This window comes from Camelus dromedarius, chromosome 18 (genome assembly GCF_036321535.1).
Source record: "Camelus dromedarius isolate mCamDro1 chromosome 18, mCamDro1.pat, whole genome shotgun sequence".
Lineage (NCBI taxonomy): Eukaryota > Metazoa > Chordata > Mammalia > Artiodactyla > Camelidae > Camelus > Camelus dromedarius.
In genome coordinates, this window is record NC_087453.1 from 23465240 (window position 1) to 23483167 (window position 17928).

Here is a 17928-nt window from a genome sequence, read left to right on the forward strand (position 1 = left end):
TGGTGCCCAGGCAGTGCGGGGCAGGGGAGGTGACCCGCTGCCTCTCTGAGGAAGCCCCAGCCCCAGAGGGTTTGGGCTGTGGGAGAGGTGATGTGACACTTCAGGAAATCATATTCCAAAAGATCTTGCAGTGTTAGCAGACTTCTCACCCTTGCCTCCGTTTAGAGGTGGGTGTGGGATGTCTGATACACTTCTAGGGTAAAGCTTCCCTTTTAACAGTTTGAAATCTCATCTCAGGAAAGGTTAACTCCTTGTACCCTACTTGCTGGAGGCAGGGTCCAGGGATCTAGCCCAAGACTCAGGGGATAACATGCAAACTGCACGCCTGGGTTGAGGACAAAGGCAGGTGTCCAAGTAGCATAATGTGGTAGCTAATAGCTTGAGCTCTGGACCAGAGTGCCTGGGTTCTAATCCTGCCTCTGGATACTTATTAGCTATGAGACTTTGAACTACTTAGATTAGAGGAGTCTCAGTTTTCTCATCTATGAAGTGAGATAATAATAATAGTAACCACATTAGAGAGTTGTTAGGAAAATTAAATGGTCAATACAAGTCATGTGTGTGACACTCTGACCGCTGGCTGCTCTCTCCGGTGGTGGGTGATGCGAATTTCATGTCTTTACTCTTGTGAGAGTACAAACCATTTAAAAGTTCTGCTTTCATTAACTCTGCGATTGCCCTATGCTGTATGTATATGACTGGATCTTTAGGATTCTACTTAGTACATTTCAGCAGGTAGGCAGTAAATTCTTCCCTCCTGTGGAGGAGCTGAGCTCCCACTACATCCCCTTGCTTGCTGTGTGACCTTGGGTAAGCCCTTTGCCATCTCTGAGCCTCAGTCTCCTTATCAGAAAATAGAGAAAACGTCTTGCAGAGGGATGATGAGGATAAAATGAGACCATTGCTGCTGTTTGTATTTATTCAACAATTGCTCTTTTTGAGAACCCGTTAGGTGCCAGGCACTGTTCTAGTCTCCGGGGGATACAGCAGTGAACAAAGCAGGCACGACCCCAGTCCTGATGCAGCTGACGTGACCACAAGGGCTGCCAGACACTAAGCAAATAAGTAAAATTATGTAGCATATCAGATGGTGATAAGTGTTCTAAAAAAGCAATAATTAAACCAAAAGGAGAATACGGAGTGAGGCGAGGAGGCAGTGCAGTTTTTAAATAGGACGGCCAGGGAAGGCTTCTCTGAAAGGAACTTGGCAAGGTGAGGGGCCCACGTACGCAGCTCAGAGAAGAGCTTTGCAAGCAGAAGGGCCACATGCTGCCTGGCCTGTTCCGAGGCGTGTGGCTGGAGCTGTGTGAGCGAGAAGTGACTGGCTGGAGGTGAGATCAGAGGAGTGGCAGGAGTCAGCAGGACAGGGCGTGGCCGGCCACAGCAGGGACCCGGGCTTCTTTCCCGCCTGCGCTGGGAGCCACAGGAGCCTCCCCAGCAGAAGAGGACGAGACCTCCCTTTCATCTTACCAGCAGAGCGGAACCCAGGTGACAAGATGGGACTGTAGCAGCCTCCTCCCCTTTGCGGGAGGGAGGAGGGGCCCACAGGCCCTGCCCGCCTGGGCAGACACGCTCCGCTCATTCTGCCCTCCAGCCCTCCTCAACCAAACTGGCAGGCCCCCGCCTGGGGCTCTGCTCCCACTTCCCTCCCCCACTTCTCTGTCTTGACTCCTGCTTGTCTTCTGATCTAGGCTGCATCCCACCTCCTCTGGGAAGCCAGCCCAGAGCCCTAAACTGCCCTCAGCCCTCCCTTCCCAGAGAACAGAGAAGCAAGATCAGGGGACAGGTCTCAGCATCCAAGCACTTGGTTCAAATCCTCCCTATTTAGAATCCCTGTGCCTCAGTGTCCTTCATCTATAAAATGAGGGTAATGATAACAGACTCACCCCCATGTTAGCGGAATCCCCAAGGTCCAACCGTGCAAAATGCAGCGCAGTGCAATCACAGAGTCCATGAACATCAGAGCTTTAGCTGGTCTGCGCTGTCACAAAAGTAAAGACATGAAACTCACACAACCCACCGCCACGCAAGGCTTGCTTCCTAACCTTCCCTCGCCCCGCTTCCCAGCCAACCCAAGGCTGTCCACAATTCGGAACAGGTGCTGGACCAAGGCTGGCTGTTCCTCACCACTCAAACTCTGCTCACCACCTGCGGAGAGGGGGAACGAGCCCACGCATGCAACATCGTCCGGGTATGCCTGGCGTGTTAGGTGAATGTCAGTTGCTGTCTCGGCACCCATCCTACCACGTGGTAAGGACTCCCTTCCTCCTTGGCGCGCCCCCAGCCTGTGAGAGAGATGCAGGAAATGACCACAAGTGTCACCAATGCTTGATATACAGCAAGGGCTCAATAAATGTTCATTGGAGGCAACCAGAGCACAGCTAGAGGTGTGTGTGTGTGTGTCTTAGCTGTACCCGTTTCCCAGCTATTTGGCCGGGGGTGAGTCACTCTACTTCTCTGAGTCCAGTGGACACGGTGGTTCATTAGAGCCTGGCAGCATCCGGGCAGAGAAAGCTCTTGGGAGGCACAGGCTGGGCTCCCAGCAAGACCCAGTGAGGCTCGCGGGGGCTGGGGCCCTATAGCAACAGGTGGGGGCGTAAGAGACTCATTGTTTCTGCTCCATCAATGCTTCTGTGTTTGGTAGGCTTTCCCTGGGCTCAGAGAAGAGCAGGTCTCCCTGGGACCTCCTGCATGAATGACCCCTGGGCATCTAGATACTTCCTGACAGCAAGCAAGAGTGAGCGGGCACTTACTAGCTCTAGGTGCTGCTCTGTGAACTTTTCCCGTTCCATCTCAGAGGCGGCTTGTCAATAGCCCTTTGAAATAGGTCTTCCTAGTGTCTCCAGTTTGCAGGTGAGGAAACTGAGGAGCAAAAAAGCTAAGGAGCTTGCCAGGGTCCCACAGGTAGTAAGCACTGGAGCCCCTGCTCTGTCTGCCCGCTGGGGCCACCAGCCAGCAGCTCCCCGAGCCAGAGTGGCCTGGAGGTGGGATGAGCTAAAGCCTCACTCTCCACCTGGTTTCTCCTCGCCCCACAGAAGCTTTCTGCTCCAGAGCAGCCTAGGCTGGTGGTTAGAGCCATGACCTCTTCCAAAGCCAGACACCTGGGCTCGAAGCCTGGCTCTGCCCTTTATTCTCCAAGCCTCAGTTTCCTCGTCCAGAATGGGAGGGATGGGACCTATCCCACGGGGCTGTTGTGATGGTCAAGCGAAGGCCATGTCTAGAGGGACAGAGGTCCATGGTCAATAGTGCTCGCCCTCCGACCAGATGGCCCCTTCTGGTCTGCGGACTCCTCCCCACGTGTCTCTTCCTGCCTTACTGTGCTCCTGCTCTCTGCCTTCTCTTCCGAGGCATATCTGTCTGGCTTTGAAGAGCTTCTCTTTGTCACTTTCCTCGCTTTCTCACTCCCTTCTGGGTCCTAAATCCTGGCTCTGCATTACGTGCCGCATAAACTTAAGCAGAGGGCAGAGCAGCCATCTGACAGGGGACACCTCAAACTTTACTCTCTAGAAAATTCCCCTGGGAACTCACTAAATGCAGATTCCTGGTCCCATGCCAGAGATTCTGATTCCATAGGTTCAGGGTAGGGCAAGGAACCTGCATTTTAACCAGCACCCTCTCCCGTCACCTTCCAGATGAGATAGGCTGGCTCTTGGACTATACTTGGAAAAGCACTGTATTTGCCCTTAGTTTCTTCATCTGTAAAATGGGAGTAAACAGAACTCACCTCCCAGGATTGTAAAGATGAGATGAAATGATTTGTCTGGAAAACGGTGCATGCTTCTTCATTTTTTTTCCCTGTCTTGGCTTTTGCATGATTTCTTTTGTCTCTGTCTTTCCCATTCTCTGTTTCTGGTGTCTTCTTATCTCTCTCTCTCTCTCTCTCCTCTCTCCCTACCCTCTACCTAGAAGTGAACCCAACTCCAGTGCCAAAATAGAAGAATTGAAATAGTGGTTTTTCTGTAAGTGCTGGACACCCCCCCCCACCCCCTACCATCCAAGTGGCCTGTCAGCTCCTCCCTGCCTGGCACCCTGGCTGTCCCCCCAAGCAGAGCATCTCCTTCCCCTGCAGCCCCCATGGCAGCAAAGCCCAGAGAAGAAGGGGGGAGCTATTGTGCAGGGATGGCCCTGCTGCTATGGAAACCAGCGCTTAGGAACTGCTCAGAACAGATCCATTCGGGGAGCAGCCTGGCCTTGGGGGAGGGGGAGAGGCCAAACCGAGCCTTGGACTTTGCCCTCCCATTACTGGCCGTGTGACGCTGGGCAAGTCACTTAACCTCTCTGAGCCCTCTCTCCCTCACTGGCCTGGGAGCAGCAGCCCCCATTAGCAGCGGGTAATAACGGCCTCAATGACCGAACGCCGTGCTGCGGCTTTCAAGCCTGAAGACACGCCAAATTGCCGTTTGCTTTCATTACTGCTAGCTCGAAATATTCTAGTGCCAGCTTGCTGTGCGACCTCGTGCCACTCGAGGGCCACCAGACGATTTCCATGATAGAATTCTGTCTCTCAGAAGAGCAGGGTCGCCTCTGAGTCACCCTCGAACACACACGCACACACCAGTCACTGAGCTAAGCTGCCCAAACACCCCCATGACCCCAGTTGAGAAACACTTGCCCCACAGTTCCTCTGCGAGGAAGGGAAGGAGAAATGAGTGTGGGGTCTGTGCGATGACTCCATCCGCAACACCGCAGCCAGGGCCCTTCCCTGGGGGTGCACTGCCCCCACCCCCGCCTCCCTGGCACCCTGGACTCCTCGGGCCTCCAGGTTTAAGTCTGGGCTCATCAGCTCCAAGGTCCCCAGTGCCGGCCTGAAAGGTTCCCCAGAGAGGCTGCCCACCTCCCTACCCACCACTCCATGAATGACATCAGCCCCTCGACTTGGTCCCCAAGAGGGTGGGAACTGCCTGCCACCCACCTACTGAGAGCACGCGGCCAGGACTTCCCCCTTCTGTGCCTTAGCACCTCACATACAGTGCACACGGCACTCCGGCACACACCACACTCCTGCACGCACTGCGCTCCCGCACACACCATGGTGCGGATGAGCACTGGTCCCGCTGTCCTCTGAAAAAGCCCCCTTGCCTTTGCTTATGCCGTTCCCTCTCCCTGGAATCTGTTCCCACAGGCTCCTCCAGAAGTCTTCTGTGCGCCACCCCTCCTCACTAACCAACCTAGTTTTTCAGAGAACGCTGTGACTTGCCCAAGATCACACAGGAAGTGTGTGGCTGAAGAACCTAGGCCTTGGGGGACCCTGAGTCCAGCTGCTCCAAAGAGCATCCGTGCTTTTACTCAGCCAGCCGGGTGTCTGTTTGTTTTCCCAGCAAACATTTATTATGCCCCAGGCAGGCTGCTCAGTGCTGGGGACCCAGCCATGAACAAGGCCAGCAGAGAGAGCGTGCAGCCCAGAGAAACAGACAGATGCCAAACAAGTAATTACAAGTGTGATGGATGCCACAAAGGAAAAGCAGAGAGAGACCTGGGAGGGGCCAGGAGGGGGTCGCTGATGTCTCCCATTTGTATAAGATTTTACCCACAGCATGGTCCTCCAGCCCCCTGCGTCAGCATCCCCTGGGAAGCCCCTTTCTGCCCCCCAGGCCTGCAGACCAGCATCCCCAGGGAGAGATGCATTCTCCTGAACGCACGCCCAGGGAAGGCTGCTGTGGGATGTGAGGATCATGGTTTCAGGTCCCTGGACGGTGAGGGAAGGGTCCATGTTTTCTAATCACCCACCACATCTTGAGCTCATCCACCTCTTGCCAAAGCTTCAGTTTACAGATAAGGAAGCCAAGGCCCAGGAAAGCCCAATGACTAGCGAGTGCTGAGCAGGGTTAACAACCCTGGCCTGTAGGATCCTCGATCTCCAGGAAGGTCCTCAGAGATGACGCCACTCCTGGCTGCCCAGCACACAGCCCCACTGAATGTGAAAGAGAAAATGACCAGCACCCAATAAGCCCCACTGATCATGAGGTACCACCTGTACTTCCTTATAGAGCATTTTTGTAACATGATGATAAGAGGCTCTAACATCAAAACGAATGTGTGTCCAATCAGGTGTCTCCATTTACCAGCTGTGTGGCCTCAGGCAAAACGTCTAACCTCTCTGAGCTCAGTTTCCTCATTTGTAAGATGGAGATGATGGTGGGACCACTGCCCAGGTGGTTGTGAGGAATTTCACCCTTCTGGCTTCATCGTCTTCCCTCTCCTCTCCATCCCTGCATCCAACTGCTGGCTTCCAGTTTCAAACATGCCAGGTCCTCTCCCTGCTCAGCACCTCTGCACGTGCCATTCCCTCCACCTGAACACTCTTCCTCCAGAAATCTACACATCACTTTCACCCTACGGCGCCCTTTGGGTCTGTTCAAATGTCATGTTTTCAGAGGGACACTCGCTTATCATTCTGGCAAGAATAGCCCCTGCACCATCACCTGCGTCCTCTCACGCTGCTTTATTTTTCTTCCTGGCACTGTCTCCAGCTTTTATATCTCCCTGCACAAGAACACAGCCTGCACAGGGACACACACTTTCTTTTGTTCACTGTTGTTTCCCCAGCTTGACTAGGGCCACCCAAGCACACGGCCTTGTGCGTCCCCGTGGCCTGTGCAGACCCCTGGCAGACAGCAGGGCCTCAACAGAGCATGCCTGCTGTTCTGCAAACCTGCTCAGGACTCCTTGAGCACAACTAAAACTCTGCGGGTGAGGGGCAATGAATCCCCCTGGGCCCCCTCCCTGAGTGCCCTAGAACTGGCAGGCAGTGCAAAACCAGACCCAGGCTTGGCACGGGCTTGGCAGAGGCTCGGTGCCGAGGGGCAAGGCCCTGCCAACCTCACTGCCCCAAACAGCAACTGATTGTCCCAGCAGCTCCCAAGTTCCCTGAAGACCTCACAGTGGCCACTCTCTCACAGGGACACCACTCTCAAAGGGGCCGGCATTCTGGCTGCTTCCGGCCACGATGTGGCATGGTGGTCCCAGCCTAGCAAGAGATCCTGGGACTTCCGGGCCTGCTAGGAACTCACAGCCTGGTGCTTGGCGGAGAGCAGGCGAGGACAGATCCCGGGGGCCGCCTGTCCTCTTAGCATTTGTATGCAGGTGCAGGCCCCGGACATGAGCTGGAATCCATCACCAGAAAATAAAACACTCAGGAAGAGCTGGCCTGAGAAGACAAATGGCTGCAGGGTGAAGGTAACACCCACCCTGGCTTGCAGAGCGCTCGCCGTGTCTCCTTCTCAGGGCATCTTGGGATGGAGAAGCATCCAGCCCTCACCAAGGGGAACTGGGAACCCCACTTCCCAGAGAGGGGAATGGAGCACAGAGAGAGGAAGCCACTTGCCCAGAAGAAGGAAGCCAGTTAGAACTCAGGCCTCCTGGCTTGAGAGGCAGGGCTCTGACTTGCTCAGCCACACCCCAAACCTCCCTGCTAGGGCAGTGGATGGGGTGAGGAGAGGTTGATCAGGGAAGTCATGTGTCCATGGCAAAGCCCTCCTTCATCACCCTGCAGAGCAGCACACCTGAGTCTGGCCTCCCACCACCTGCATCATAATGGGATGTGGGGAACTTTTCAAAAAGCTCGTTCCCAGGGCCCCCCCCCCCCCCACTGACCTGCTGGACTGACTAATCTGCCTTCACATACAATCCTCACTGATTCTGATGCTCATCCGAGTTTGAGAACCACTGGCTTGGAGATCATTCTGAGCTGGCAGAACTAGCTCTTTATTTGTTAGGTGAATAGACCTTCAGAAGAGCTGCCTTTGCAGGATCTGGAGGTGACAATAAGAATTACTATTTACTGAGCAGTTACTATGTGCCAGGTGCTTTTCAAAGTGCTTCCTTCTCATTTCATCCTCAAAACAACCTCACAGAGGAGGTAATATGATTATTTTGCCCATTTTACAGATGAAAAAGCCAAGAGAGCTTAAGTTCCCTTGTACAAGGTTGCACAGCTGGAAAGTGGCAGAGCCAGGATTTGAACCCAGATCCACGGAGTTGGGGGCCCCAGAGCCCGCCTTCATAGTCTAAGCTAAATCTAGGGTCCCATCTCCAATTGCTCAGCCCCCCACCCACAGCCTCATCCTGGAGCCCAGGTCTGGGGGGCAAGGGAGAAGCACGCACAGGCCGCCAACTTCATAGGGTCGTTCACAAAGGGAGGGGCGTGCATGGGCGGGGGAAGCACCGGAAATGTACCCCAACCCAGAAGGGTAGCTTGTTTAGAAGTCTCCGTAGATGAGGTCCTAGAGAGCTGGGCTCGGAGACATGAGCAGGGGTTTGCCAGGCAGATGTGATGAGAATGGTGCTCTTACACAGACCAGGGGGCATATTTGGAAAAAGGCCATGTGACAGCTACATGGTGCTAGGGGAGCACTTGGTGTCTTTGGAAGGCCCAGAACTCCTGGCTAAGGACTTGGACTGCACCCTGAGGAGAGCTAAGATGCCCCAAAAGGGTAGAAGATGCAGCCTTGAATCCGGAAGCCTTGCCTATGGTGCAGAGAGGCTGGATTGAAGTCAGAGACACTAGAGGCAGGGAGGCCCCTGGCTCAGGGGGCAGATGGGGCTGACTTGGGGCAGCAGCAGTGAGAATGGGGCAGACAGACTGACAAGAGAAACATTTCTGAGACAGACGGGGCAGGACTGGGGCCGGGTGGCTACGGAGAGGGAAAGAGGCAGGCAAAGGGTGAGTGAACATTCTGGAAACTGGGAGGACAGAGGCAGCCGGGAGAGGAGCAGGTGTGGGAGACGGTGAGTTCCTTTACAGGCGCTTTGAGTCTGAGGCTCTGTGGGGCATCTGGGAGTGCGACCAGGCAGAAGGTGGGCGTCGCTGGGTGGGAGTCAGGGTGGGTGGAGCTTCAAGGCTGCGGGTGGGTGAGATCACCCACTGAGAAGTGAAGTGAATGGGGAAGGTCCTCAAGTCCTAGCCTCCCAGCCTGCCCCTACCTGGGTGTCCTGCCCAGATCAAACCTCTCTCCTGCAGACCTCACACCCTTTCTCTCCTCCCTGCATCCTCTAAGGGGGAGGGGGGTGGTCGGCAAGGAGATAATGGGTGGGAGGGGGAGGCATCACCGTGTCCTGCTGTCTGTCCTCTGAAGCTCACACAATTATCTGGAGAGATGTCTGTCCTGTTCTCTTCTGGTGAACTTCCAGGTGCCTTATACATGCTTGAGGCACTAAACGTGAACTAGACTGGTGAGTTTTGGCAGTGTGGGGTTACAGGAAGGAAGCTTCCGAGGGAGCAAGCTTTGGGAGCTCTCCTACCCCCTCCGCACCCCCACCCTCACAAGTCCACCTGCTTGGGCTCCCTGGCCAGGGCACACAGTCCCACTAACCAACAATGAGCAAGTTTCCTTCTCATCTTCATCCGTTTGTAGAGATGCTAATATGTAACTAATAGAGAAAAAAATCTAAAACGATCACGCAGACAAAGCCCTAGGGAATGAATGGGGGTGGGGTCAAGCTGTGGAGCATGTGTCCAGACCTTAACTGGACACCCATTTGAAGGCAACACGGACTTTCACCTCCAAGTCTGAACAATGTGGGGTAGAACCGCATGCAATCATGTAAAGATTAAATATGCAAAAGGCCAGCACACAGTGGGCTCACTGCACAGTATCAAGAAGGAGGATCAGTCCTTCCCATCCTCCTTCCTCGACCTGAGCAGGGGCTTTTAGGGGGTCCCCCCTGGCCTGGACTGGGCTGGAGCCTAGAGCGGGAGGCCCATGGGTAGGTCTCAGGGAGAGCTGAGCAGTGGAGCTGGCACTGGCAACAAAAGGTATTTGCATCAGATAATGGGTAAAGTGTCTTGTTATTCCATTAACTCGTGTAGCAACGACTGCGGCAGAGAGAATGGAGTGTTGGAAACCCACAGGGTGGGCAGGAGCCGAGATCACTGATCAGTGATCAGACCAGGGGCTTCTAGGGGGCTTGGCAGCCTTGACAGGAGCTGCAGGGAGTGGCCTTTGGGCAGAGGGGTCAGAGTGAAGCCCTCAGTCCCCAGCCTCAAGGCAGGAGACCTTTTGCTGGAGGCAGAATCAAGACACACATCCCTGGCCTCACCGCACCAGCATTCCTGGGCAGGTCTCAGGAAGAGGGAACAGCAAGCACAGAAACCCTGGGTTGACTTGACAGGAAGGAGGCCAGTGTGGCTGGAGCAGCGTGGGCAGTGAGGACGGTACCACCTCAGGATGGAGAAGACAGAGGGACAGGGCATATCAAGCAGTGCTGGCTGTAGGATTTGGGCTTGATTTTAAGCACCATGGATGGCAACCCCTGGAGGTTCAAAAGCAGGGGAGGGACGTGATCCGATTTAGATTGCTCAAAGGCCTCCCGGAGACTGGTTGGGGATGGATTGCTGGGGCCACGGCAGAACGGGAGAGCTGAGAGGAGGCTGGTACAGCGTCTGGGTGTGAGCAGATGGCGGGCAGTGAGGGTAGTACTGGGGGAGGTGGAAAGAGGCACGTGGGCTGGAATTAGGTTTTAAAGGTCAACAGATTTGCAAATGGATAAGGAGGTGAGGGAGAGAGGGGCCAGGGGTGACGGGGATGGAATGAGATTATGTATGAAGTTAAAGGGTTTTCTTAGCATGACACCATGCATGTAGTAAGTGCTTGATAAATACTGCCCATCAAAAAGCGGAACGTTCGGCACCCAGCCCAACCTGCCCCCGGGACCTGCCCTGCCGACTATGCTGGTGAAGTTTCTGATCTCAGCATCTTGGGTTGGTCAGAGGACCTCCTAGGGGAGCAGGAGGCCTCTCCGCCCTGGCAGGGGCCAGGCCAGAAGCAGCAGCACAGGCACTAGGAAGGGCCTTGCCCAAGGTCACTGGGCTTGGTAGGGGCAGCGTGAGACCCGGAAACCAAGCCTCCTGACCCTGAAAAATCCCCTCTGGGATCTAAAAAGTTGACAATTCCCAGGCAAGAATTCCAGCAGCACCTCCCCCTGCATCTGCAGAGAAACTGGTTCTGAAATCCATTTCCTGACCCTTCTCTGGACCCTGGGGCTTCGGCGGTGCCAGCAGCCCAACCTCAGAGCCTTTGTGTTAGCTGTTGCTTCTTCCAGAACCTTCTCATCCCTACTCTTGGGCCTCTCACCCCAGCTACCCTGTAGAGGTGGCCCGCAGAGTGGGCCCAGCCTCATGGTCTGCAGGATTTCCCAGGGCTGGGCAGCTGCTCAGGCAAACCTAAGGGTCAAGTCATTAACATTGCCTCATCTCCTTCCACAGCCCACTTGGAAGGACTCCCCAGCCCTATGCCAGGAAAGGCTGGCCTGGATGCCAACATCCACTAAGCATCAGCCCCAGTGTGGACTGACCCTGGCTCCTGGGGGTGGAGCCACACAGGATAGACCCACCTTTCCTGCTGGGACACAGTCCGAGTGGAATCTCCCTTTCTTCCTTCTCGCCTGGCTCGGATGTGAGTCAGAGAAGGTCCCCACTGACATTTTCCTCTCTCCTCCTCCCCAGCCCACGAGGGCATGAGCAGGCACAGCCTTACATGGTGGGCAGGAGAGGTGGAGCCAGCTGGAGCCGATGCCTACCCTGCCTTGCCTGGTAAGGTCATCCAGGAGCCTCAAGCCAGTGGGCATTCCTTCCTCCTGTCCCTGCGGCTATAGCCTCGTGCTGGCCCCAGACTCAGGATACGGGCTTTACACTTAACCCCAGAGCAGTCCCTGCCTCACTCAGGGCCAAGTTCAGACAAGAGGCAATCAGGGGCTTAAGTGGCTGCCAGAGAAGGCCAGCCGCCTGGTTATTAAATATTAAGTGGCGAGAGCCTAGGAATGTATAATTGCAAATGAGACTTTGAAGCAGATGTTGCCTACAGCTTGGACCAGCGCTCACAGTTGGGACCAAAAGGGAATTGTGAGTCACCAAGCCTGGCTGCTGGCAACTGCCCTGTGTTTACTGGGCACCTGCTGGGTGCCAGGCTCTGAAATGGACGCTGCAGGTAAAGATTGACCAGACATGGTTTCAGCTTCAAGGGGTTCCTGGTCTGGTAAAGAAGACAGACCACGTAGCAAAGACTAACAGCCTCAGGTGGTAAGTTCGGGACCCCAGAGAAACACCTGTAAGGGGTTAAGGAATAGAGGGTTCAGAGGGGAAACTGTGAAGAATATATTCAATCAGTTAGTCATTCAACAAACATCTGTTGCATACATACCATATGCCAAACGTTGTAGATTCTGGGAAATAAAGTATTGAATAAGACAAACTTTCTCCTTCATGGCACATATAATTGAGTGGGGGCTTGCATTCCATGGGCGAATGAGTCTGCATGCACCATGAAGAGATGGCAGAGAGGAACAAGTCCATGCAAATATTTGGAGGCATGAAGAAGTAAAGTAGATTCAAAGTGAGTAGGGAGTTCAGTGTGGCTCGACACCTGTGGTGGGGAGAAATGGGACATCTAGTAGTTGGGGCCTGAAAAGCTGCTGTGCTGAAGAGTTTGAATGAGTCCTGGAGGAGTTCAAAGTACAGTGGAGTGACCTCCCTCAGGGACCATCCATGGCTCCCAGGGTCCCTGGGAAAGGACGTAGTCTGGCCTTTTAAGCTGCCATCTTGAGAAGCAATGCAGAGGACGGAGATACCACAGTGGACATTCTGGGAAGGATGGATGCCTGGTTGGCCGCCTACTCCACTCTGGGCTGGGTTACTGAGCTTCCACTGCAGAGGCTAGCAGAGGAGCCCTGTCCCTTGGCTCCCCTCACACCTGCAGCCTGTTACACCAACTCCTGAAGGGCTGAAAACATATCCTGCGAACACAGGCGCCTTTGTCTCTGTGCTTGCGGAAGGTGGAGGGGTAATATGAGCCCAGACCATTCAGGAGACAAGTTCTTGCCAAGGGAAGATTCCAGTTCAACCGTCCCAAGAATGTCCCAGCTGACTGGGCCTCCCTCTCCACTGCCCTGCCTAAGCTGGAGGGTGGATGGGATGAACTTTCAAGGTCATTCCCTGACCATGATTCCATACAAAGAAGGGCAAGAGAAGGGAGAGGGTGACAAGAACTACAATTGAAGATGCTGAGATCCCAGGGGGGTTAGAGTTCTTGAATATGTTTCTAAGAGTCTAGAGTTGCATGAGGTTGAGGTTCTAGAACTCTATAGATATAAAATTCTAGGATTCGAGGATCCTGTGATTCTAAGACTCCAGCTTGATTTTGGGAAGGAAAACATTAACCATCATGTCCTCTTAATAAAAATCGTGCTCCTAGAGAGAACCCGGACCCTAACTCCAAAGCCAATCAGGCTTGTTTTTCCCTTTCTGCCTTTAAATTGTCTTCTCACTCCTCCTCGGTGTCTGCTCATCTGCATACCCCTCCACAGTCCCTCCTCCAAGCCTGGCAGCCACACATTTGCCATCTGCATATAACCCAGTGATTAGTGCAGCCGAGCAGGAGAGGAGGGGTGTGGAACCCTTGCTGCCTGCCAGTCAGACCGCCTTAAGTCGACCAGGCTGCGGAGAGTCACCTGCTCCCCGAAAGGACAGAGCAGGGGCGGGGAGACACACTCATGCAGACACACATACAGCAAAACACACAAAGAAAGGCCCCAGGCACACAGAGACACAAAGAGAGACAAGCACACCACATGTGGACATCTGCAGACAGCACACACTCACAAGTGTGCAGCACACACACATGCAAACAAACCAGAGGCAGACACACAACCCCACAGTGTTAAACCCCGAACACACAGACACGCAAAGACTGAGAGAAAGGCACGCACAGCACACATGGATTTTTGCAGTGCAGCACACACACACACACATCCATAGAGATGTGGCTACACAGCATAACCCAGTGACACTCACATATACACACATGTACAGAAAAACACATGCAAACAAATCCAAACAGATGCAGACTGCATAGATGGACACACCCCCCCTCCGGGGGATACAGCACTGAGTTGTTAGTGTGCTCTCCTAGTGGGGGGTGGCAGGAAAGTCACCCTCCCCATCCCCCTCTCATCCCTCTGCCACTTCCACTCATTCATGGGACATTACTGAAGCCCTACTATGCAGACAGCCTGGCTTTGTGCCCTTGGGAGACCCCAGAGCTATGACACGTGGAGAGGGAGGGATCTGTTAAGTTAGGCTGTGGGAACTCAGAGCAGCTGAAACACATGCAGGCATTGAAACTATTCCCAGAGCTGTACGAAATGGATTACCCAGAAAGGTAGTGAGCTCCCCATTGCTAGAGGCAACCTAGCATCACATAGAAGACTGTGCATCAGGTGAGAAAGGGAGTGCGGGGGGAACTGAAGGCCTTTAACATTTCTTCCAGCTCAAATTGCCTATTTCTGTCAGCTCCACTGGGCTTTAAAAGAGTGGTCTTCAAAAAATTTTAAATCATATTCCCTATCAGTAAAATGTACATGTACCCCAATGTACATGTATTTATTTATAAATGTACTATATACTGTTAGACTAATATACACTTTATGGAAGAGACATGAAAATAGAAAAACTTGAAATAGTAAGATGAAAATACATAGACATCTTAGGGGGGAGGGTGTAGCTCAGTGGTAGAGCGCATGCTTAGCATACACAAGGTCCTGGGTTCAATCCCCAGTACCTCCATTAAAAATAAACAAATAGATAAACCTAATTGCCTCCCCCCCAAAATAGTACACAGACGCCCTAAAGAACAGGTAGATGTGGAGAGAATGATATAACACATACTGACTACCTCCTGTGTGCCAGACAGGAGGTGATATGTGATATGTATTATTTCTTTAAATCTTCAAAATAACCCTGGAGAAAGGCTGTTTTTACCTTCTGATAGATGAGAAACTGAACACAGGGAGGCAAAGTCTCTTCCCTGAAGTCACGCCACCCGTGCCCAGCCGGGCTGGAATTTGGACCCAAGCAGGCTGGCCCTGGAGCCCATGGCTCCCCGCCCCCTCTTCCCAAACTCCCTTGTCATCCAGGGAAGAGGTGGGGCTTGCATGGGGCGGGGCGGGCGGGGAAGATCCTTTGGTTCTCTTGGGCCACAGTTGCCCCCAGGCTGAGGGGGAGGGCTGCAGCAGGTGTCAGAGAACACCTCAAGGATTTAGGCTTGAAAATGAGCAGCAGATAGGATTCCCCAACCACATGCATAGCTGGGCACGTGCTCCCAGAAGTGAGGTCTGTGGACCAGCACCTTCGGCTTCACCTGGAGTTTGTTAAGAATGCAGAATCTCAGGCCCCACTGGGACCTGCTGAGTCAGAATCTACACTAAACTAGGTTGAAGTTTGGGAAGCCCTGGTCTGTGATCCTGTTCCATTGGGATGTTGGGAAGTAAGCTCACCCTTGGGCATTCTGGGGGCCCCCTCCTCTCCAGAACTTGATCAGTTCCCGAGTCTTAGAGAGTCCCAGGAAGTCTGAGGTGGTTTCCAGGAATCCGTCTACACTGCTTTCCCTGTTGCTCCAAGTAAACACTGCAGGCCTTGCCTCAGCCTGCGAAGCGCGAGGGCCGAGCCCTGCTTCCTCTCCAGTGTGTCTCCCCCACCCCCTCACTCCCTCTGCTCTTGTCTCGGGCTGCCCGATGTCCTTGACCATGCCACCCCAGGGACTTTGCACTGGCTGTTCCTTTCATTCTGAGGCTCTCCCTCTCACATCCTTCTGGAAACTCCATTCCCTGAGCAAGACCCTCACTGCCACCCTGCATAGAACAGCAGCCCCCTCCTGCCCCCTGGACCCGGCCACCATTAATGTGCATCCCTCCACCTGCTTCCTTTCTCTCAGCAGTTGTCACCACCTACGTGGCATGCCGTGTATGTCATAACCTATGCGTTCACTTTTCCACCTCTCCCACTGGAATGTGAATGCCTCCAGCACCCAGCACGGCCCCTGGCCCATAGTAGGTACTCAAGAAATATCTGTTGACTAAATGCAGGCAGCGCACACTGTCCCACCCCAAGGGGGGGCCCCACTGGCTGAGCAGTCCCATGGGGTAGCAGGGCCTGTGGGGAGGCCAGAGGCCTGAGAACCTAGGTCTGGCTTCCTGGGGCTAACATGAAGCCTGCCCCAGGCCTTGCCCATCCCCATCCCACTGGGGGGAGGGCAGCACCCCCCAATCTGGGACCCTCCAGCTTCTCCAACACAGCTGCCTCCCCCGAGTCTCTCCCACTTTTCTCTGGCAATTTCTTCCATTTCAGAGTTTACAAAAACCAAGAGGGCCTCACTCCGGGCATCCTTCTGCCAAATCCCTAGTAAACACCTGTTTACTAAGCCCCGGTATTTGCTTGAAACGGGAGAGAAGAAATACTAGGCGAACAAACAGACTAATACCTTCTAATGTGGCCGCTCAGGCTTCTAGGCGGGGAGACTTTGGGCTACTCCCCTTCCCTCTCTGCACCTCGGCCTCTTATCCATCCAGCGGGGACTGTTACTATTTTCTTTCTGGTCCAGGAGGAGGGTGGATTAGGGATAAAGATGACATGTTGAGTAAAGGATCTGAGCTTATCACCTTGCTTGCCACTGGCCCAATGTGTCACCCTGGAGCCTCTGTTTGCCCATCTGTACAAATGGGTAGGCCTAAGTGGAGCAAACTCCAGCCAGGCCAGGCTGCCATCCAAGCCCAGTCTTCGCACAGCATGGCTGTGAGTCTCCCCAGAGGTAAGAGGCCAAAGGGCTCTGGCAACGAGCTCCGAGGGGGGCTCCATCCCACCGTCATCCTTGCCCCAGTGGCAGCGGCAGCACAGGGCCACCTGCTGCCTAGAGGCCGAGGAGCCACCTCATCCGAAGCCGGGAGCAGAGAAAGTGGTGTGTGTGACTTCGGCTTCCCCTGAGAGCCAGGCCAGTTCCTGCCCAGGGAAAGATACTTCCTCTCGGGAACAGGAATGAGGTCAGCTGGAGTCCTCGAGTCTGGGAAGGAAACCCAAGTTCAAGGAGGACATCTGTTTCTCGAGGAAACCCAGGCCAGGCAGGGCCATCAGAGCAGAGGAACCTACATGCCTCGGTTGAGCTTCCAGCATGTTGTGGACAGAGCTGCCCCCTGCCTGACTCCTTTCACTCAGTCAGCAGCTGGGTGCGGAGCCCCTGCTCCGGGCAGGCACAGCCCCAGGTGCTGAAGAGCAAACACAGAGACCCGCGTGGAGCTCAAATGGAGACGGGGAAGCCACGGCAACCAAAGAGTATACTATATTTATATGCTATCAAGACAAAGTGGGTTGGGGGTTAAGAAATGACAGGACACTTTTAGAAAGAGTGGTCAGGACAGGCTTCTCCCAGAAGGGGACATCTGAGCAGAGACACAAAAGAAGAGACAGTGTTGGAGCAAGTCAACTGGGGAGAGAAGTTTCTGGGCACATGGAGCAGTAAGTGCAAAGGCCCTGAGGTGGGTGCCTGCTCAACATATTCTTGGAATATGAAGAAGACAAGTATGGCTGGAGTGGAGTGAGCCAGGGGAGAAGGGGTAGGCAAGGTCAGAGAGGGGGTAGTGGGCAAGATCACAAGCAGCCTTATAAGCCACATTGACAACTTTGGGGTTTATTCCAAGAGATGAGACACAAGGCTATTGGGGGTTTTGACTGAAGGAGAGACTAGACGGGAAGTCCAATGAGGAGACAGGAAACCAGTGAGGAGATGGGTACACTAGTCCTGGTGAGAGATGGAGCTGGGTGGGACCAGAGGGTGGTAGAGGTGGTAAGCAGTGGTCAGATTCCAGGTCTATTTTGAAGGTAGAACCAAGAGGATTGGCTGGCAGGACCGTGAGGGGGAGGCAGAGAAAGAGAGGGCTCAAGGAAGACATGAAGGTATTTTGCCTGAGCATCTGCCTGAGTGGAACCTGAGCGGAACTGAGGTGGAGAAGACCGGACAGAGGCAGATACCAAACATGGTTCTCACTGCTTTTTGCTCTCTTGCTGGCTCTGTCCCTTTCTCCCTCCCTCACTCCCCTTTTATCCATTAATCCTGCCCTCAACCTATTTCCAGATGAGAAAACTGAGGCTGAGACCCAGCTAAGATC

At 54.0% G+C, this 17928-nt stretch overlaps 1 long non-coding RNA gene across 1 annotated transcript; it reads right to left on the reverse strand.

Annotated features, from left to right (window-relative positions):
- Positions 1-589: 589 nt before the first annotated feature.
- Positions 590-4103, reverse strand: LOC135318521 (uncharacterized). The gene is made up of 3 exons (XR_010376654.1): positions 2146-4103; positions 1887-1976; positions 590-1053 (listed from the first exon to the last, which is right to left on the reverse strand). It is a non-coding gene; the product is annotated as an uncharacterized LOC135318521 (long non-coding RNA).
- Between the last annotated feature and the right edge of the window lie 13825 nt (positions 4104-17928).